At 40.7% G+C, this 23,749-nt stretch overlaps 2 long non-coding RNA genes across 2 annotated transcripts; both read left to right on the top strand.

The window, feature by feature from the left end:
- Nucleotides 7,173-8,443, top strand: LOC106503867. The gene is made up of 2 exons (XR_001297557.2): nt 7,173-7,226; nt 7,912-8,443. It is a non-coding gene; the product is annotated as an uncharacterized LOC106503867 (long non-coding RNA).
- Nucleotides 21,185-22,512, top strand: LOC108633795. Its single transcript, XR_001917171.1, has 2 exons — nt 21,185-21,278; nt 21,970-22,512. It is a non-coding gene; the product is annotated as an uncharacterized LOC108633795 (long non-coding RNA).

The raw sequence follows: 23,749 nt of genomic DNA, 5'->3' as shown, positions 1-23,749 counted from the left end.
TGTGATCCCATGGACTGTAGCCTTCCAAGCTCCTCCATCCATGAAACTTTCCAGGCAAGAGTACTGGAGTGGGTTGCGATTTCCTTCTCCAGGGGACCTTCCCAACCCAGGGATTGAACCTGGGTCTCCCACATTGCCAACAGACACTACCATCAGAGGTAACAGGGAAGGCTATACACAAAGATAACACCATACACAAAGATAAACTCAAAATGGATTAAAGATCTAAATGTAAGTCCATAAAGCCTAAAACTCTTAGAGGAAAGCATAGAAAAAAACACTCTTTGACACTGTTGCTGTGGTTCAGTCATTAAGTGATGTCCGACACTGTGCAACTCAGTGGGCTGCAGCAGGCCAGGCTTCTCAGTCCTTCACTATTGTCTGGAGTTTGCAAAACTCATGTCCATTGAATTGGTGATGCTATCCAACCATCTCATCTTCTGTTGCGCCCTTCTCCTCTTGTCTTCGATCTTTCCTAGCATCAGGGTCTTTTCCATTGAGTTGGCTCTTTGCCTCAGGTGGCCCAAGTATTGGCATTTCAGCTTCAGCATCAGTCCTTCCAGGGAATATTCAGGGTTGATTTCCTTTGGGATTGACTGGTTGGATCTCCTTGCAGTCCACGGGACTCTCAAGAGTCTTCTCCAACACCACAGTTCAAAAGCATCAATTCTTCAGAGCTCAGCCTTCAAAGAGAAAAGGGAACCTTCTTGCACTATTGGTGGGAATGTAAACTGATACAGTCATTATGGAGAACAGTATCAAGATTCCTTAAGAAACTAGGGAATAAAACTACCAAATGTGCCGGCAATCCCACCACTGGGCACATATTCTGAGGAAACCATAACTGAAAAGGGCACATGTATCCCAATATTCATTGCAGCAATATTGACAGTAGTCAGGACATGGAAGTAACCTAGATGAATGGATAAAGAAGCTGAGGTACATGTATACAATGAAATATTACTCAACATTAAAAGGAACAAATCTAAGTCAGTGCTGTGAGGTGGATGAACCTAGAGCCTGTTATACAGAGTGAAGCCAGTCTGAAAGAGAAAAACAAATATCATATATTGATGCATATATATGGAATCTAGAAAAACGACATTGATGAACCTAGTTGCAAGGTAGCAAGAGAGATGCAGACATAGAGAACAGACTTGTCACTGTGGGGAAAGGAGAGGATGGGCTGAATTGAGAGAGGAACATGGAAGCATACATTGCCATACCTAAAATAGAAAGAAAGTGGGAATTTGCTGTATGACACAAGGAACTCAACGTGTCTGTGACAACCCAGAGCGATGGGATGGCGTGGGAGGCGGCAGGGAGGTTAAAGAGGGAGGAGACATATGGATACCTGTGGCTGATTGATGTTACTGTATGAAGCCAGCACAACACTGTAAAGAAATTACCCTCCAATTAAAAATAAATTAAAAAATTTAAAGTTCAATGTAATGAATGTGTAGTATGTGTAGTTGTTATGCTGTGAATAGAAATGTCTACACATACATTTTTTTTCTTTCAAGAGAGTAGAGTGATAATCAATTACCACCACAGTATTGACTACTGTATAACTTTAAATTAACTGGCTGGTCATTGTTTCTGTCTTTATATTAGGTACAGTTTCCAATTGGAAATATAATTTCTGGTATTCTTGAAAAAGTGTCTCAATAGAATCTTGTTGATCTGTAGGGTTCCCCAACACTTGTCACCCTAGGGCTTTCATTCTCTTATTACTCTCAATTATGTCCATAGCTTTCTTTTTTTTTTTTTTTTTTTTTTTTTGCATTTTGAGTCTTTCTCAATTTGGGTTTTTACCTTTGTTTTGTTGGAGCAAAACCCCAAGAAGCTATCAGAAAATATATTTGTGGAATTATATTATTTTACTCATATTTGACTGATAGTTTGACTACATGTAACATTGTAGGTTCAAAAAATATTTTCCTTTGGAATTTTAGAGGCACTGCTCTTTAACTCTTTGAGCATACATATTTGCTGATGATTTCTGTTCTGCCTCATGGGCTTACTTAGCCTTTCTTCAAATCATTCTCCAGTCAGCTTCTCTCCTAGATAACCACTATTACTAGTTTCTAAGTAAAATCTAGCAAACTCTCATGTAGATATTACACGATTTTCAGGGAGATTCAGAGATTCAGTTTGCTACAAATACTTCCATTTGTAAAATGGAAAATATCCATTATATGAAAAAATATCCATTATTTCAAAAAACTGAGGACCATTTGTCCTTGAGTCACTTTCTCTGTTATCAAGAACTAATTATCCCTCTTTCTAAGTCAGCAACCTCATTAAGGACCTTTTTCTTAAGAAAGCCTCATCCTCCTTCAACTTACCAAACGTAAGCGAAACACATGAAATTATTGGTAAAAATATGTTGGAATCCATTAGTAATTCATGGAGAAAGAAAAGCAAGTATAATATTATAATGCAACATATTATGTGGTAGAACTGTTCTAAGTCACATATTCCTTAGATAATTCTCTTATTCCAGCAGGTACCACCTAGTTCCTAAGAGTTCGTCATGCAAAGAATGTTGTGAAAGCACCTAATCCATCCCCAGACATTGCTGTTCCTTCCAGGATTCCTGAAGGGCGTCTGTTTCCTAATGGTGATCCTGGTTACTCCATTGTGGAATCTCAGAGGACTAGGCAGAACAGCGGTCCTCATCTTGGTTCTCTGAGAGACTGAGAAAGAGATCAGGAGCAGGACTCAGTCTAAAGAAGTTCCTACCTCTTCAATACCCAGGTTATGCCCCTGATCTTTTTTTGAACCACATCAGCCCAGTCAAGATAGAAATACAGCAGAATCTCCATGGTCTTCTTTCAGGAAAGAGCACACGCTGTGAAATCTTCCCTCAGGCAGTGAAGAAGGAAGACCTCTATTACTAGTAAAAAGATGTGGATGCTTCAAGTGCCTTCAAACTGACAGCTTCTAACTAGCAGTGATAACAGCTAGAAGAAAGAGAGGAACAGGTCAGGGGTCTTAGCGAGGGAGACCTTAGTCTACACACTGCCATTCTTTATAAGATCTGGAGCATTTTTGATATTATTGATCAGTTATTTTGAGTATTATTCATAATTATTAGTTTTTCTACCTTTTAGAGCTGACATGTATAATTTTTTAATTTATTTTTAAGTGGAAGATAATTGCTTTACTATGTTCTGTTGGTTTCTACCATGCAACAATGTGGATCAGCTCTAAGTACACATATATCTCCTCCACCGTGAACCTCACTTCCACCGACTGCCCCTCATCCCTCCCCTCTAGGCTGTCACAGAGCATGAGGCTGAACTCCCTGAGCTATGAAACAACTTTCCCTCAGTCATCTACTTTACACATGGCAAAGCCTGTATTCAGGGCTACTCTCTCAATCTGTTCCACCCTCTCCTTCCCTCAGTGTGCTCACAAGTTTGTTTTCCACATCTGCATTTCTATTCCTGCCCTTGAAAGAGGTTCATCAGGGCTATTTTTCTAGATTCCATACATATGTGTTAATATACAATATTTGTTTTTCTCTTCCTGACTTACTCTGTGTAAAAGGCTCTAGATTTGTCCACCTCAGTTCCACTGACTCAGATTTGTTCCTTTTTATTGGCCTAGTAATATTTTATTGTATGTATGTGCTACAACATCTTTATCCACTCATCTACTGACTGACATCTAGGTTGCGTCCATGTCCTGGCCATTGTAAATAGTGTTGCAAAAACACTACGGTGCACATGACCCTTCGAATCACGATTTTCTCAGGGCATATGCTGGGCCATTTGGTAGTTTTACTCCTAGTTTTTTAATGAATCTCTGTAGTGTTCTCCATAGTGGCTGTATCAATTTACTTTCTAAAAAAAGTTTTACTGTGTTAGGAAGAGTTAACTTGAGGTGTATTCTGTTAACAGTATTTTGAGTGTATAATACAGTGTTGTTATACACAGGCTTGATGTTGTGAGCAGATGTCTAGAACTGATACACCTTTCAGGACTGAAATTGTATACTGTCAACTAAAAAATATAGTCACAACATGAAAGGAGACTTTTATTTTATTTGGTGGGAAAGTTTAGGACTCCAAGCCCAGGAGGCAGCATCTCAGTAGCTCTGAGAAGTGTTCCCCTTGGAAGATAGGAGTGGGAGTGAGGCTACATACAAATGAACAGCAAAGGGAGCAGGCGGGCTGAACATCAAAGATCAGATATCAGATTAAGGAATTTAGCATTGGATGTATGGGAAGATTCAAGCCTCTGGGCTCACAGAATTCATTGCTTTCATATGTACCGCAGCTATCTGGGCCAAATCCTGTTTCCTTGTTCACCTTAAGTAGTGGCGGCTGTGGCCGATGGCTGCTCCTTGCGTTCCCCCAGCGCCTCAGCAGTCACCATGGCGGGTGGCGGCATCTGCTGGATTGAGCTTTGGGAGCCTGCATTCACATTTGGAGGCCAGAAATCACTGATGGATGTGACATTTCTTGTTTATTGATTTGACAGTAGAGCTTTTCATTTCACAATATCTATTGGTTAGCAACACCCTGTTTTACTCCATGCCCTCCCTCCCCCATTTCCTGGCAACTACTATTCTATTCTTTATTCCATGAGCTGGACCATTTTTGATACCTCATGTAAGGGGATTCATGTGGTACTTGTCATTTGTTTCTGGCTTATTTCTCTTGGCATAACGTCTTCCAGGTTAGTTCATGTTGTCTCATAGGACAGGATTTCCTTCTTTTTCAGAAGGAATAATAATCCTGTGTATGTAAATTCTACAGTTTACTTATCCACTCACCTGTTGATGGACATTTATGTTGTTACCACACTTTGGCTACTGTGAGTACTGCTGCAGTGAACTTGGGTGTGCTAACATGTCTTTGAGACTTTGATTTAAATTATTTTGGGTAAATGATTTAGGTGTAGAATGGGTAAAACCTACGATAGTTCTATTCTTTCTATTGTTAACTTTTTGAGTAACCTTCATATTCTTCATAATGGTCACACCATTTTGCCTTCCCACTACCAGGTACAAGGGTTCTTTTTCTCTCTATAATCTCACCAAGGTTTGGTATTTTGCTTTTTTGATTATAGTTATTCTTCAGGTGTGAAGTGATACATCATTGTGGTTTTGATTTGCATTTCCCTGGTGACTAGTAGTGCTATTAAACTCCTTTTCATGTCCCTGTGTTTATACGTATATATGTCCTCTTTAAAGAAAGCTCTATTCAAGTCCCTTACCTATTTAAAATTACCGTTGTTAAATTTTTTTGTTTTATGTTGTAGGGGCTTCTTACATACTTTGGAACTTGACCCCTTATCTTATATATGGGGCTCATATTTCCTTAAGCCTTGTGACCAGGAAGAGTTGATTTTGAATTTATGCTGGATCAGTTTCTGTGATTTCAACCCTCATCTTGCCACTTTTGTTATTGTATGCATACATAATAGACTGCTTTTGGGAGATAACCTGAGCTGCCCACCTGTGAATAACTGTAAGGAAGCAGATCTAACACTTTCTCTCACCTGAGGCTTGCCATACTAGGGGAAATTTGCAAGGACTGAGTAGTTTTTCACTTTGTTTCCTTACCTGCACCCCATTTCTGACTCATAAAAGAACCTGGCAACCAAGCCCCAGCAAGACGATTATTTTGAGGCACTAGCTTGTCATTGTCTCAGCCAGCGGGTTCCCAAATAAAGTCCCTTTCTAGTCTAGATGGGCTTCCCTTATAGCTCAGTCAGCAAAGAATCTGCCTACAATGCAGGAGACTCGGGTTTGATTCCTGGGTGAAAAATTAAATTTTTCATTTTGTTTTTTCCTTTTCCTAGTCTAGACACCTCATCTCAGATTCACTGCAGTGAGCAGAGCAAGCTTGGACTTGGTAACAGAGTATGTCACGTGCCTTATAGAAGATATTTTGTTGTTTCCAAAGCAAAATTTTGAGACAAGTGTAGCTTTTGTCTCTAATTTACAGCAGTGTTAGCAAGCTGATCTTCAGAGTGGTTGAAAAACATTTAATGTCACAAAGTACTGGTGCCTATAGTTGTCTGCATACCTAGGCGCTCAAGGTCCACCATGGAAGGCTTGGTGCTTAGTATTAGCTGAAGGGCTGCTGGGTTTCAACAAATTATAGTTATATATTCCTGATGGGTTCTATGTTACCCTTAGTTTATTTGTTTAGAGACAAATATCCATGGATTGAATGGCGGGGTCAATGACGTGGAACTTCATTCCCTGAGCATACTAAGAATGTCCAAAAACACACTAAATGTCATTTCAAAAAAAAAATATGGCAGGATAGAGTCAATTGAATTAACTGTTGTAGGGTAAAGTGGCACAGGATATTTGGGGAGTACTAGTGGAAAAGCTTCTTAATGGATACAGCCCAGACATTGAGTCAATTTTGAAAATAATGAGAAGAGAGGAATTTGGGTTTCTAGTAGACTACAAGTTGCTCATGGTCATGTGGCTGCAGAGACCAGATCAATGTATAAATCTCAAAAGTAGAGCTTCAGCAAAGCATCTCAACTTGTGACCTTATGGCCCAGAAAACTGAAGCATCAAGTTTTCCTGTCGAAGTCCATGAATGGAGCCGTGTGAAAACACACTTGGCGTGAGACCACCAACACCAGAAACTATAAAGTTAGAAAAACAAGATATAATTTTGTGTCCCCAAGTCACTTAATTGTCAAGAAAAGGCTAGAGACTAGTGGGGCATGGTGTAAGGAAGGTGAGTTTAAAAAAACCATAATAGGGGTTAAGATATGTAAGTTTAGTAAATCGTAGTCTCGACCATCAAGGGAAACAAAGCTGGGAGCTGGTAGGTGAAATGGAATAGGGAGAGAGTTTTCCATAGCAGGTTCTTGGGGGTTGGGAAGTGGAAGAATCACAAACTGTGACAATGAAGGAGCAACACTATTGTCAAAGAATTCCTCATATTTCCTAACCGGTGCATAACAATGGCACAGGGAGTATGTGACAAGGTCTCCAGCGAATCACTCTGCACTCCTTAGTGAAGGATAAAGAAGTCCATGGACAAGGGAGATTTGTGATATCAGCATGAGTGTGACAATTTATTTTTGAGATTGCAAGCACGTGAAATTTGGGGTGGGAAACAAGTGCATCATGCCACTCCTGGGATGTTCCCCCTGGGTGAAGCTGCCTAGTTCTTATAAAAGGAGTCCCCATCACAGTGCTGTCATTGTCGTGATGGTCATAGGTCTTCTTTGGAGCCTCTGGTGAGCATAAATCTTAGAGATCTTTTTGGAACTTGGGTGTTGGATTTAATCTGGGGGTAGAAGTGGCTTTAGCTGAAGCAATTAGTGCTCTGTATGGGAAAAAGAAGATAATGAGGATTTAGGGGAAAATTTTTGGTATTTGGTCATGAATGCGATCTTAAATGTGAGGAGAAAATGGAGTCAGAGGCACAGTCTTAACCTGAGAGAGAGTAAGTGGGATGAGATACTGTGCCACAGCACAGTACACATTAGTTCCAAATGCCCCCTTCTCAGCATTCAATCCCACTGAGTGCCTGGTGTGGTCATTTGCATTTCTCCTCAGAATCCCACAGTCAGGTCAGCTTGGCCAGCCACCAAGACCTCATGGGAGAAATAAGTAGAGATTTGTTTGGAGATTGGCTACAAGTTTATTATCCAGATTCTTCTTCAGAGTATTTTTGTACTCGTATAACACCTGTGTAGGCAATTTTGTTTTAGAAAGTGGTAGAAGGAGAGACTAACAGGAAAAGACTGAAGATCTGAGGGCAAGATATCCTAAATAAGAAGGGTGAAGAACCTCTAAAAAACCATAAGACTGTATTAAGAATCAAGAAGTGTCCTTTGTGATGGGAGGGTAGTTGGCACAGCTAAATGTTCTACCAATCAGACTCTCAGTTATGAAGAATGTTGTCTCTTTGTATTTCAGATTCTTTGAGACACAGGAAGGATGTCTCACCACCAGCATCCTCATCCTCATCCACATCCACATCCGCATCAGCATCACCATCAGTGCAAGGAGCCCTGCCATCCACCTCCAAAAGTGTGCCCACCGAAGTGCCATGAGCCTTGCCCACCTCATCCATGCCCACCTCCACTGAGCCAGCAGAAATGCCCTCCTGGAACACCATGCCCACCATGCAAGCAGAGGTGTCCACCCAAGTGGAAGTAACAGCACCAGATTTCATCTGGACCAAGAAACAAATCCAGGCTCTTCCATTCCTCCCTTCAGCCATGGTGATGAACTACATCTTCCTTAATCTCCCTCCTGAACCGACAGCTGACAGAGGAAATGCTGCTTCCTGAAGCTGACACCACGTTGTTGGAAGAAGAGCAGCATCATCATCGCTTGATCACTCTGTGCCATGTGCCCGTCTGTAATCCACGTTGTGATCTCTACCCCATAAGCAATTAGTGTGTCTATTCTTTTGCTTCTCCAATAAAAAATATTCATAGCCCAATATGTATTTCTTTCTTTCATTCAATTTTTCTTTTGCATATCATGTTTTTCATCTCTTCTGTCAACTACAAGTATTCTTCTGAGTTTTCCTTTCCATTCCCATTGGATTATCAGACTTAGACTATTCCATCATTGAGTTCAACTTTGCCTGAAATACGTCTTTTGGACTGGATCCATCAAATAATTCCTTCTTTGGTTTCAGAATTGTTTCTATCTTTGTCTATCTTGAAGACCCTGAAAAGAGTTGAATTTTCTCTGTCTCAGGGTCCGTATTTCTAAAACCAGTAGGCAAGAATCTATTCAACTCAGTGTACTCATAGAAATTAATTTATTCACAAATGTTTCCCAATTATTAACACATGCCAGGCAGTCTCTTATGTGCTAGGGACACGAGGATGGTGACAAAAGTCCTTTTTCCAACTTAACTCTTGAAGGGAGTTTGCACAAACAGACACACACACGTGCACGTACAAGGCAAATAATAGTGATGCAGAGGGGATGTTAGAGACAACTGTGTAGGAAAGCTCTTCCAAAGTGGCTTTTAGGCCAAACATGAGTGAAGAGAAGAGTGAGCCTTGAGTATCTGGGGTACACTGTACCAGTGAGAGGCAATGGCGAGTGCTGAGGCAGGGCAGAGAAACTCCAGGGAGAACAGTCATCCAAGAGACAATGTCTCCAAATGGGGTTGAAGACATTGGATCTGAAAGATGTAGCAAAGATTTTGATAATTTATTCACAGTTTTCCAACCATACAATGCTGAAGTTCAGAGTCTCAACTTTCTATGTAATTCTCTACTATCACATCTATTTTCTTTTAACAGAAAGTACATATGATCTTTTAAAGAAAATTTTTTGTAAATAGTCAACTGGTTTTCTGTTTCTGGCACTTGCCCATCCTGATTCATGCTGTATTCTTAAGACATTTTATATATCATCCCTGAACCAAAGGAGCCCTGGCAGAGAAGGTAACACTTGGGATGTGTCCCAGCCACTTCCACTTGCAGTTTGGTGTTAGGATATGGAGTCTGAGTCTCTCTTTGATGTTTCTGAGAAGCCAGGTACTTACATTGTGAATTAGGCAAATAGAAGTCAGCAAATACAGAAAAAGGAACCAAGCTCTGGAGTCTGGAGAATTCTGTCTTTTTCTACATCTAGGTATGGGATAGATGAGAAATCAATTATGTGCTCTGGGGTTCCGTTTCATGCCTATAATAGGATCCTTCTGTATTTGGACCAGTGATCTTTGAAATTCCTTCCATTTAGAACTTACTATTTAGACCATTATTCAATAACTATCAATATTTAGGATCTATCTCTATCCATCTATTTATCCATCTACCTATCTAGACATCTTTTCCCTCTAAATCATACCTGGAAGCCCGATTGGGTCCAGCTAAATTGGATTTGCTTTTTGGTCTCAGTGGGAATCCATCCAGGATGCATGGGTGAAAACCTGTCTTGCTAGGCAGAACCATTTTCTTCATCATCCTCTTCAAGCACCTCTATTCTCAGAGGACACAAGTGGTTTTTATCCTGGGTTAACTTGATTGATGGAAATGAAAAGAATTTTCCAAGCTCTTTGCATCAGGGAGCAATGAAGAGTTTATATTAAAAAAGTAATCTTATCCTCTAGCTTGAGGGGAGTTCATAGATCCATTATAAGTATTTGTCTTTAAATTCTTTGTATTTTTGTTATTATTTCTTAAATATATTATTTATTCATGGAAGTATAGTTGGCATACAATGCTTTATTAACTTCAGGCATCTTTTCAGTTCAGTCACTCAATCATCTCAGACATTTGCAACCCCATGGACTGCAGCACACCAAGCTTGCTTTTCCATCATCAGCTTCTGGAGCTTAGTCAAACTCATGTCCATCAAGTCAGTGATGCCATCCAACTGTCTCACCCTCTGTTGGCCCCTCTCCTCTCACCTTCAAACTTTCCCAGCATCAGGGTCTTTTCCAGTGAGTCAGCTCTTTGCATCAGGTGGCCAAAGTCTTGGAGTTTCAGCTTCAGCATCAGTCCTTCAAATGGATATTCGGGACTGATTTCCTTTAGGATGGACTGGTTGGATCTCCTTGCAGTCCAAGGGACTCTGAAGAGTCTTCTCCAACACCACAGTGCAAAAGCATCAGTTCTTCAATGCTCACCTTTCTTTATTGCCTAACTCTCACATCCATACATGACTACTGGAAAAACCGTAGCGTGGATTACACGGACCTTTGTCAGCAAAATAGTGTCTCTATTTTTTAATACGCTGTCTAGGTTGATCATCGGAGAAGGCAATGGCACTCGACTCCAGTACTCTTCTTGGAAAATCCCATGGATGGAAGAGCCTGGTAGGCTGCAGTCCATGGGATTGCACAGAGTTGGACACAACTGAAGCGACTTAGCAGCAGCAGCTAGGTTGATCATAGCTTTCCTTCCAAGGAACAGGTGTCTTTTAATTTCATGGCTGAAGTCACCATAGGCAGTGATTTTGGAGCCCCCCAAAATTAAGTGTCCCACTGTTTCCATTGTTTTGTCATCTATATGCCATGTAGTGATTGAACTGGATGCTATAGTCTTCTAAATGTAGAGTTTTAAGCCAACAGTTTCACTCTCCTCTTTCACTTTCATCAAGAGACTCTTTAGTTCCTCTTCGCTTTCTGCCATAAGGGCAGTGTCATCTGCATAACTGAGGTTATTGATATTTCTCTCGGCACTCTTGATTCCAGCTTGTGCTTCATCCAGCTTGGCATTTCGCATGATGTACTCTGCGTAGAAGTTAATTAAGCAGGGTGACAATATACAGCCTTGACATACTCTTTTTCCTATTTGGAACCAGTCTGTTGTTCCATGGCCAGTTCTAACTGTTGCTTCTTGACTTGCATACAGAGGCATCTAGGCATCTAGGGAGCCAGGTAAGGTGGTCTGGTATTCCCATATCTTGAAGAATTTTCCACATTTTGTTGTGATCCACACAGTCAAAGGCTTTGGCACAGTCAATAAAGCAGAAGTAGATGTTTTTCTGGAACTCTCTTGCTTTCTCCATGATCCAACAGATGTTGGTAATTTGATCTCTGGTTTTCTGCTTTTTCTAAATCCAGCTTGAACATTTGGAGTTCATGGTTCATGTACTGTGGAAGCCTGGCTTGGAGAATTATGAACATTACTTTACTAGCATGTGATATGAGTGCAACTGTGCATTTTGAACATTTTTTGGCATTGCCCTTCTTTGGGATTGGAATGAAAACTGACTATTTCCAGTCCTGTGGCCACTGCTGAGTTTTCCTAATATGCTGGCATATTGAGTACAGCACTTTCACAGCATCATCTTTTAGAATTTGAAATAGCTCAACTGGAATTCCATCACCTCCACTAGCTTTATTTGTAGTGATGTTTTGGCGGGCTCATTTGATTTCGCATTCCAGGCTGTCTGGCTCTAGGTGAGTGATCACACCATCGTGGTTATCTGGGACATAAAGATTTTTTTTTTAATATAGTTCTTCTGTGTATTCTTGTCATCTCTTCTTAATATCTTCTGCTTCTGTTTGGTTCATACCATTTCTGTCCTTTATTGGGCCCATCTTTGCATGAAATGTTCCCTTGGTATATCTAATTTTCCTGAAGAGATCTCTAGTCTTTCCCATTCTATTGTTTTCCTCTATTTCTTTGCACTGATCTCTGAGGCAGTGTTTCTTATCTCTCCTTGCTATTTCATGGAACTCTGCATTCAAATGGGTGTATCTTTCCTTCTCTCCTTTGCCTTTCTCTTCCTTTCTCACTATTTGTAAGGCCTCTTCAGACAACCATTTCGCCTTTTTGCATTTCTTTCTCTTGGAGATGGTCTTGATCACTGCCTCCTGTACAGTGTCTTGAACCTCTGTCCATAGTTCTTCAGGCACTGAGTCTATCAAATCTAATCCCTTGAATCTATTTGTCACTTCCACTGTAGAATTGTAAGGAATTTGATTTAGGTCATACCTGAATGGTCCAGTGGTTTTCCTTACTTTCTTAAATCTAATCTGAATTTGGCAATAAGGAGTTCATGACCTGAGCCATGGTCAGCTCCTGGTCTTGTTTTATTTCTGGCTGTATCGAGTTTCTCCATCTTTGGCTGCAAAGAATATAATCAATCTGATTTTGTTATTGACCAACTGGTGATGTTAATGTGTAGAGCCTTCTCTTGTGTTGTTGAAAGAGGGGGTTTGTAATGACCAGTATGTTCTCTTGGCAAAACTCTTGTTAGCCTTTGCCCCGCTTTCTTTTGTACTCCAAGACTAAATTTATCAGTTACTCCAGATATCTCTTGACTTCCTACCTTTGCATTCAATCCTCTGTAACGAAAATGACTTCTTTTTTGGGTGTTAGTTCTTGAAGGTCTTGTAGGTCTTCATAGAACCACTCAACTTTAGCTTCTTCAGCACTGGTGGTTGGGGCATAGACTTGGATTACTGTGATATTGAATGGTTTGCCTTAGAAATGGACAGAGATCATTCTGTCATTTTTGAGATTGCACCCAAGTACTGCATTTTGGACTCTTTTGTTGACTATGATGGCTACTCCATTTCTTCTAAAGGATTCTTGCCCACAGTAGTAGATAGAACAGTCATCTGCATTAAATTCACCCATTCCAGTCCATTTTAGTTCACCGATTTCTAAAATGTTGATGTTCACTCTTGCCATCACCTGTTTGACCACTTCCAATATACCTTGATCCATAGACCTAACATTCCAGGTTCCTATGCAGTATTGTTCTTTACAGCATCTGGCTTTACTTCCATCAGCAGTCACATCCACAACTGGGTGTTGTTTTGCTTTGACTCCACCTCTTCATTCTTCCTGGAGTTATATCTCCACTGATCTCTAGTAAGATATTGGGCATCTACCAACCTGGGGAGTTCATCTTTCAGTGTCCTATCGTTTTGCTTTTTAATACTGTTCACGGAGTTCTCAAGGAAACAATACGGAAGTGGCTTGCCATTTGCTTCTCCAGTGGACCGCGTTTTGTCAGAACTCTCCACCATGACCTGTCTGTCTTGGGTGGTCCTACAAGCATGGCTCAAAGTTTCATTGAGCCAGACAAGTTTCAAGATGGTGGATTAGAAGGATGTGTGCTCATTTCCTCCTGCAAGAACTCCTAAAATACTTTGGAGAACAAGAACTCCAAAACTACATCTCGCTGCTGGACAACCATTGACAAGAAATTGTTGGATCCAACCAAAAAATGATACCCCACGTCCAAGGGCAAAGGAAAAGCCCCAGCAAGATGATAGGAGGGGTGAAATCGCATTCAGAATCAAACCCCATACCCGCCAGAGACCCTCAGAGGGCTTAAACAAACTGTGTGCACAGCAGGACCCAACGACCCCACAGAGACTGAGCCAGAACTGTGTTTGAGTGTCTCCTGTGGAGGTATGGGTCAGCAGTGACCTGCTGCAGGGGAAGGGCTCTGGGTGCAGCAGACCTTGGTGCGGCATAAGCCCCTCTTTGAGGACGTCACCTTAACCCCACCACAGAGCCACCAAAACTTACACTGGACTGGTGAAACAAACTCTTGGAGAGCACAAACAAAACCTTGTACACACCAGGACCCAGGAGAAAGGAGCAGTGACCCCACAAGAGACTGGCCAAGACTTTCCTGTGAGTGTCCAGAAGTCTCCAGGAGAGGCATGGGTCAGCAGTGGCCTGCTGCAGGGCTGGAGGCACTGAGTGTGGCAGTGTGTGCATGGGATCTTTTGAGGGAGTTCGCCATTCTCTCATTACCTCCACCACAGTTTGGCCTCAGATCCAACAATAGGGAGGGAACACAGCTCTGCCCATCAACAGTAACTTAAATTAAAGATTTATTGAGCATGGTCCCACCCATGCTCAATGGGTCCCACCCACCCATCAGAACAAGACCCAGTTTCCCCCACAGTCAGTCTCTCCCACCAGGAAGCTTCCACAAGCCTCTTACACTTATCCATCAGAGGGCGGACAGAATGAAAACCACAATCACAGAAAACTAACCAAACTGATCACATGGACCACAGTCTTGTCTAACTTCAGCCAAACAACTTCTGATTTGGAAAGTTTACAGATTACACTAGTAATAGAAATTTTATAAGCTATGCTCTATAGTAAATTATTACAAATATTGATTATATTTTCTATGGCTAGTATTTATTGGAGATATTGCGAAAGTCAGTCAGTGTTGTCTGACTCTTTGCAATCCCATGGACTACACAGTCCATTAAATTTTCCAGGCCAGAATACTAGAATGGGTATCATCTCCCTTCTCCAGGGGATCTTCCCAATCCAGGGATCGAACCCAGGTCTCCTGCATTGCACGTGGATTCTTTCCCAGCTGAGCCACCAGGGAAGCCAAAGAATACTTGTGTGGGTAGCCTAGCCCTTCTCTAGATCTTCCTAACCCAAGAATTGAACCGGGATCTCCTGCATGATAGGCAGATTCTTTACCATCTGAGCTACCAGGGAGGCCCTATATTCCCTGTGTTGTCCACATACAAATGTAAAGAACAGATACTGTATGTCTTCACTTGTGAGTGGAATCTATCTAATGAAACATTATTAAGAGGTATAAACTACTAGTTATAAAATTGTAACTTATTCAGTAGTTTGTACCTCTTAATCCCCTTCACATATTCTGCCCCTCCATCCGCACCCCACTCCTCTCTGATAACCACAACTTTGATCTCTATGTGTCTGAGTCTGTTTCTATTCTATTTGTTTGTTGTGTTATTTGTTAGATTCCAAGTACAAATAAAAGCATACAGTATGTGTTCCTCTCTAAGTTACTTTAAAATGACAGAGACTCAGTCTTTCATTCCCTCCCCTCTTCAGATTGCTCTCATGAGTTTCTGTCCATCCAGCAGCAATAGATCAGGGCTTCCAGACTCACTGATTGTCCTCAGGGATACAGTTACTGGTTGGGCAGAACTTCCAGGTGTACTCACCTTTGGCCTAGCTCATACCTCTTTTCCTCTCCTCATGATAAAGTCATTCATTGCTGAGGTCAACCTGTAAGACAGAGGCTTCTTCTTCTTTATCCCCAAGGCCACTTAAATAATCTTTATCCCTATCCTTTGGGCTGTGAATGATTTTGTTTATCAAGTAGTATTTATATGATTTTAAAATTTTACTTAAGATGTTACAAGTAATTGCTACTTGAAAACTGCAGTTGATAACTAAACCATTTCATATCCAAGAGTGTTGGATAAACAAAGAGGGGTTGAATTAACTCTCTTAGTGAGGTTACAAAATTTCCTCAAAAAACTAAAAATGAGATACCATATGATCCAACAATCCCACTCCTGGACATATGTCCTATCTCCAGATAGGAAAAGACCATAATTAGAAAAGATACATACACTCCTTTCTAATAGCTTTATAACTGGTACTATTTGACATCAGTATGAAATGCTATATAGAGATACTATTTGGTGAGGACTGGGAACTATGAAAGTATTTCAGATGACTCCACATTTTGGACCCCGGGAGACAGAATAGATGATGTTGACATAGAATTTTGGTCTCTCAGAAGAGTACAAGGTTATGAAGGAAGAAAATGGGTTTCATTTTGGGTACACTGTGTTAAAGCACATGAGAATTCTTGGTAGAGATGTTAACTGGGTATTTAGAAATGTTACATGGTTCTCTGGCCCCTCTTCAGGGCTGAGACACAAATACAGTGAGATGGGGTGAAAACTTAAGAAAGGAGAACAGCAAAACCGTAAGGTGAGTAGAAAATTCTGAGGACAGAATGCCAAGGTTCAAGGGATTTGAGGGCTTCATTTTAGGTTCTAAAAGAAGGTGGGTCACTCCTCTCATTTTTTTGTTTTGGAATTGATGTACACTGTTACCCAGTTATGATTTTGAACATCTGTTGCTCTTTTCCTGTGTGGCCTTTCTAGCATTAACATTTTAGAGAGTCTTCTCCCTTATGTCTGTGTACACAAGACATGAACCAAAGAAATCCTGCTGTGTCAGTGCCTTTACAACTTCTTCAGACTGTGTTTCTTTATCCATCGGCAAGTTACACGGAATTTACACAGTTATTCAGCGATCACATATATGGGGAAGTTTTTCCACAGAGAATTAAATACATGAGCCTCAGACATAGTCAAGGCTCTGTCCCTTGTAATTCCAGTTGCTGTAGGTTGGTGTCTTTTTGGAGGAAGGCTAAGGTAGTGGAAAAGAGCCTGATGCTGGGAGGGGTTGGGGGGACCACAGAGGATGAGATGGCTGGATGGCATCACCAACTCGATTGACATGAGTTTGGGTAAACTCCAGCACTTGGTGATGGCTACGGAGGCCTGGCGTACTGCGATTCATAGGGTCACAAAGAGTCAGACACGACTGAGCGACTGAACTGAACTGAAGGTAATAGAAAGACTATTTGCCTTAGAAATCACATTTAGAATGTACAGCCAATTACATTCTCATTTTCTGAATATAACCTCATCCATGAGAAAGACAGTTTGTCCACTTGTCCTTCGGTTAGTTTTTCTTCAAATCACATGTGAGCAAAGCTGCACTCAACTCTGTGCATAGTTCTTTCCATGCTTCCATGCCCCTGTGTTCTGATCTTCTGCAGGCAAGTCCCTTCCCCCACTAGGTAAAGTTCTCAAGATCCTGGGTATGAATTTTTTCATCTCTGCATCCTGAATATTATGTACAGTATTTATTACAGTAATTGTTGATTACAATAATTGATAATTATTGAATGAATGGATAAATAAACTCCAGTTTTGACTCCCACCAATGTTTATTTACTTATTTAAAATATTTTTTGATCCTTATTATGTTCCAAGCTCTGTGGTAGATATTGGAAGGACAAGGTTGAAATAAGACACAATCCTTGCACTAGGGAGCTCATAGTATTTGATGTCAAAGACACATAGAAAATTAACATGTAAGGTTGGCAAGTACAAGGGTACAGTCATCAGGACAGTATGGTTCTGGCACAAAGACAGAAATACAGACCAATAGGACAAAATAGAAAGACCAGAGATAAATCCAGGAAACTATAGACACCTTATCTTTGGCAGAGGAGGCAAAAACTTACAATGGATATAAGACAATCTCTTTAACAACTGGTGCTGGCAAACTGGTGAACCATGTGTAAAAGAATGAAAGTGGAACATTTTCTGACACCATACACAAAAATAAACTCAAAATGGATTAAAGATCTAAATGTAAGACCAGGAACTATACGACTCTTAGAAGAAAATACAGGCAGAACACTCTGACGTAAATCACAGCAAGATCCTCTATGACCCACCTCCCAGATATATAGAAATAAAAACAAAAATAAACAAAAGGGACCTAATTAAATTTAAAAGCTTTTGCACAATGAAAGAAACTATAACCAAGATGAAAAGGCAGCCTTCAGAATAGAAGAAAATAATAGCAAATGAAACAACTGACAAAGAATTAATCTCCAAAATATACAAACTGCTCATGCAGCTCAATACCAGAAAAACAAAAAACCCATCCAAAAAGGGGGCAAAAAGTCTAAACAGACATTTCCCCAAAGAAGAATGCAGATGGCTAACAAACACATGAAAAGATACTCAACATCACTCATTACTAGAGAAATGCAAATCAAAACCACAATGAGGTATCATCTCATGCAAGTCACAATGGCCATCATCAAAAAGTCTATAAACAATAAATGCTGGAGGGGGTGTGGAGAAAAGGGAACCCTCTTACACTGTTGATAGGAATGCAAACTGGTACAGGAACTCTGGAGAACAGTGTGGACACACCTTAAAATACTGGAAATAGAACTGCTATATGACCGAGTAATCCCACTGCTGGGCATACACATCGAGGAAACTAGAATTGAAAGAGACTAGTGTACCCCAATGTTCACGGCAGCACTGTTTACAATAGGTAGGTATGAAGCAACCTAGATGTCCATCAGCAGACTAATGGATAAGGAAGTTGTGTTACATATATACAATGGATTATTACTCAGCTTTAAAAAAATGAGGTGGATGAAACTGGAGTCTATTATGCAGAGTGAAGTAAGTCAGAAAAACACAATACAGTATATTAATGCATATATATGAAATTTTAAAACACAATAATGATGATCCTATATGCAGGGCAGCAAAAGAAACACAGATGTAAAGAACAGACTTTTGGACTATGTGGGAGAAGGCAATGGTGAGAGGATTTGAGAGAATAGCATTGAAACATGTATATTACCATATGCAAAATAGATGACCAGTGCAAGTTGAATGCATGAAGCAGGACAATCAAGGCCGGTACTCTGGGACAACTGAGACAGATGGGGTGGGGAGGCAGATGAAAGGGGAGTTCAGGATAGGTTGACACATGTTCCTCCTGGCTGATTCATGCCAATTCAGTGTATGGCAAAATCACAACAATGTTGTAAAGTTTTTATCCAATTAAAATAAAGTAATTAATTTTTAAAAAGAAATGAAAAGACAGAGGAACCAGAGATCAAATTACCAATATCTGTTGGATCATATAAAAGCCAAGAGAATGCCAAAATATCTACTTCTGCTTCATTGGCTATGCTAAAGCTTTTGACTGTGTAAATCAGAACAATCTGGAAAATTCTTAACGAGATGGGAATACCAGACCACCTTACCTGCTTCCTGAGAAACCTGTTGCAGGACAAGAAGCAACAGTTAGAAACAGACATGGAAAAATGGACTGGTTGGAAAGCAGTACATCAAGCCTGTATGTTAGGCTTATTTAACATACATACAGAGAACATCGTGAGAAATGCTGGGCTGAATGAAGCACAAGCTGGGCTCAGGATTGCCAGAAGAAATATCAGTAACTTCAAATACAGAGATGACACCACCCTTATGGCAGAAAGCGAAGAAGAACTAAAGAGCCTCTTGATGAAAGTGAAAAGGGGAGTGAAAAAGTTGGCTTAAAACTCAATATTCAGAAAGCTAAGATCATGGCATCTGGTCCCATCACTTCATGGCAAAAAGATGGGGAAACAATGGAAACAGTAAGAGACTTTATTTTCTTGCTCTCCAAATCACTGCAGATGGTGACTGCAGCCATGAAATTAATAGACACTTGCTCCTCAGAAGAAAAGCTATGACCAACCTATGACAGCATATTAAAAGCAGAAACTTTACTTTGCAATAAAGGTCCATGTAGTCAAAGCTATGGTTTTTCCAGTCATTCATGTATGGGTGTGAGAGTTGGACCATAAAGAAAGCTGAGTGCCAGATAATTGATACTTTTGAATTGTGGTGTTGGAGAATACTCTTGAGAATCCCTTGGATTGCAAGGAGATCCAACCAGTCAATAGTAAAGATAATCAGTCCTGAATAATTTGGCCACTTGATGTGAAGAACTGACTCACTGGAAAAGATCTTGATGCTGGGAAAGATTGAACCAGGAGAAAAGTGAATGATAAAAGATGAGATGTTTGGATGGCATCACCAATTCAATGGACATGAGCTTGAGCAAGTTCTGGGAGGTGGTGATGGACAGGGAAGTCTGGGGTACTGCAGTTTCATGGAGTCACAAAGAGTCAGACATGACTGAGTGACTGGACTGGACTGAACTGAACAGAACTGATAGCCAAGGTACTCAAGTTTCCCCTGAAAGGCATAGCAAATATTATTAGCTGAAGTGTTACTGTCGGTCAAAACTTATACTAATAAATTATCAATGGGTTCTATGTCACCCCTATTTTATTTATTTAAGAAAAAATTCCCATGGTCTGAATGGCTGAATCAATGATTCAGTGAGGGTCATTCCCTGAGTGTACTAAGAATGTCTAAAACACACTAAGTGTCATTTAAAATAAAGGACCTGATAGAGTCAATTGAATTAACTGTTGTAGGGGAATTGGCAACCCACTCCAGTATTCTTGCCTGCAGAATCCCAGGGACGGGGGAGCCTGGTGGGCTGCCCTCTATGGTGTCGCACAGAGTCAGACATGACTGAAGCGACTTTCCAGAAGCAGCAGCAGCAGGGGAAAGAAGTGCAAGATATTTAGGGAGTATTAGTGGAAAAGCTTCTAAATGGATATAGCGCAGAGACTGAGTTCATTTTTAAGATTATGAGAGGAGAGGAATTTGGGTTTCTAGTAGACAACAAGTGACTCAGATCATGGGTCTGCAGAGTTCAGGTCAGTGTATAAACCTGCAAAAGTAGAGCTTCAGGAAGGGGCCAGAGCTTGTGATTTATCGCCTTAGAAACTGAGGGATCATGTTGTCCTGTTCAAACTGTGTATGGAGCCATGTGAAAGCACATCTGACATGAGACTGCTTGCACTAAAAAAATCAAGGTAGACTTTGTGGCCTTTACGTCACTTAATTGTCAAGAAGTAGCAAATGGTATAAGGCAAGTTTAGAAATACTGTAGGTAGGAGTTAAAATATGTGCAGTTAGGAAAACTCTGGATTGCCATCAATGGAAAAAAAAGCTGGGTGCTGACAGATGAAATGGAATGGGGTAGTAAGTTTTATGTACCAGATGGTTGCGGAGCTGGCAAGAGGGCGAAGCAACATCTCTAACTATGGAAGAATAGCACCATTCTCAATCATTCCTCATATTTCTAAATGGTTCACGGCATGGGTAGAGGAAGTATGAGACAAAGTCTCAAATGAATGACTGTAATTCCTCATTGAAGGGTGAGCAAGTCCATTGACAAGGGAACTGTGTGATATCAGTATGACTGGGGCATTGATTTTTGAGATTACAAGCTCGTGGAATTTGGGGTGGGAAACAAGTGCAAACATGCCAGTCCTGGGATATTCCCCCTGGGTGGAGCTGCCTGGTCCTTATAAAAGGAGTCTCACGACCATGTCGTGATGGTCATAGGTCTTCTTTGGAGCCTCTGGTGAGCACAACTCTTAGAGATCTTTTTGGAACTTGGGTGGTAGGTTTTAATGTGGGGGTAGATGAGGCATTAGTTGAAGCAATTAGTGCTCTGTATGGGAAAAAGAAGATAATGAGGATTTAGAGGAAAATTTTTGGTATTTGGTCATGAATGCGATCTTAAATGTGAGGAGAAATTGGAGTCAGGGGCACCGTCCTAACCTGAGAGAGAGTAAAGGGGATGAGATACTGTGCTACAGCACAGCACACATTAGTTCCAAATGCCCCCTTCTCAGCGTTCAGTCCCACTGAGTGCCTGGTTTGAGCCTTTGCATTTCTCCTCAGAAGCCCACAGTCAGGTCAGCTTGGCCAGCAACCAAGACCTAATGGGAGAAATACGTAAAGATTTGTTTGGGGATTGGCTACAAGTTTATTATCCAGATTCTTCTTCAGAGTATGTTTGCATTCGTACAACACCTGTGTAGGTAATTTTGTTTTAGAAAGTGGTGAAGGAGAGACTAACAAGAAAAGACTGACGATCTGAGGGCAAGAGATACTAAGAGAAGTGTGAAGAAGCTATTAAAAAAATAATAATAATAAAGTCTGTATTAGGAATCAAGAAGAGTCCTTAGAGATGGGAGGGTTGTTGGCACAGCTAAATGTTCTACCAGTCAGACTCTAGTTATGAAGAATGTTGTCTGTTTGTATTTCAGATTCCTTGAGGCCCAGGAAAGATGTCTCACCATCCGCATCCGCATCCGCATCCGCATCCGCATCCGCATCCGCATCCGCATCACCATCAGTGCAAGGAGCCCTGCCATCCACCTCCAATAGTGTGTCCACCGAAGTGGCATGAGCCTTGCCCACCCCATCCATGCCCACCTCCAGTGAGCCAGCAGAAATGCCCTCCTGGGCCACCATGCCCACCATGCAAGCACAAGTGTCCACCCAAGTGGAAGTAACAGCACCAGATTTCATCTGGACCAAGAAACAAGATCCAGGCTCTTCCATTGTCCTCCCTTAGACCATGGGGATGGACTGCATCTTCCTTAATCTCCCTCCTCAACTGACAGCTGACAGAGAAAAGGCTGCTTCCTGAAGCTGACACCATATTATTGGAAGAAGAGCAGCAGGATCATCGCTTGATCTCTCTGTGCCACGTGCCCATCTGTAATCCGCGTTGTGATCTCTACCCCATGAGCAATTAGTATGTCTATTCCTTTGATTCTCCAATAAAGCATATTCATAGCCCATTATGTATTTATTTCTTCCTTTTTTAGTGGTTTTTCTTTTTTTCTTTTTTTTTTTTTTTTTTGCATATAGTGTTTTTCATCTTTTCTGTAAACTACAGTATTTGGAGTGTTTCTTTTCATTCCCATTGGATTATCAGAATTAGACTTTTCCATCATTGAGTTCAGCTTTACCTGATATATGTCTTTTGGACTGGATCCACCAAAGAATTCCTTCATTGGGTTCAGACTTTATTCTATGTCTACCTTGAAGACCCTGAAAAGAATTGAATTCTCTCAGTCTCAGGTTCCTTATTTGTAAAACCACTAGGCAAGTCTCTATTCCACTCAGTATACTCATATATATTAAGTTATTCACAAATATTTCCCGATTATTAACACATACCAGGCTGTCTCTTTTGTGCTAGGGACATGAGGATGGTGACTAAAGTCCTTTTTCCATCTAAACTCTTGAAGGGAGTTTGCACACACACACACACACACACACACGTGCAGATACAAGGCAAACAATAGTGATGCAGGGGGAATGTTAGAGACAACTGTGTAGAAAAGCTCTTCCAAAGTGACTTTTAGGGTAAAGACTTGAGTGAAGAGAAGAGTGAGCCTTGAGTATCTGGGGTACACTGTAACCAGTGAGAGGCGATGGCGAGTGCTGAGGCAGGGCAGAGCAACTGCAGGGAGAACAGTCATCCAAGAGACAATGTCTCCAAATGGGGTAAAAGATATTGGATCTGAAAGATGTAGGAAAGATTTTGATAATTTATTCACAGTTTTTCAACCATACTATGCTGAAGTTCAGAGTCTCAACTTTCTATGTAATTCTCTACTATCACATCTATTTTCTTTTATCTGAAAGTACTTATGATCTTTAAAGACATTTTTAATGGTTATACAGGCCAAGGAATAAATTAATTCTTTTGCAAAACAAAAATTTATTTTATGAGAGTGACTATATGAAAATAGGTCTATTATTAACAATGTTCCCATATTATAGGGAAGTTGACTCCATTAATTTCCATCACCTTATAGGTAACCAAATGCACAGAGAATTTTACTCTTGTTGTGCTTCCAACACTAAGAAGTGGTTTTATTTTTAGGAGGTTTGACTTTCTACTCTTGGACAGGGTTCTGACCTAATATTATTGACACGATTCCCTCCCCAGTTTTGTCTTGAAGAAAAACAAGAAAAAGGAAAACAAAAAATAAAATTTTGTTTGATTTTAGGAGAACATGATCAACACAT

This window comes from Capra hircus, chromosome 3 (assembly GCF_001704415.2).
Source record: "Capra hircus breed San Clemente chromosome 3, ASM170441v1, whole genome shotgun sequence".
In the NCBI taxonomy this organism is placed as follows: domain Eukaryota; kingdom Metazoa; phylum Chordata; class Mammalia; order Artiodactyla; family Bovidae; genus Capra; species Capra hircus.
Note: the sequence above shows the minus strand (reverse complement) of the source record. Positions and strands in the feature narration are given on the sequence as shown.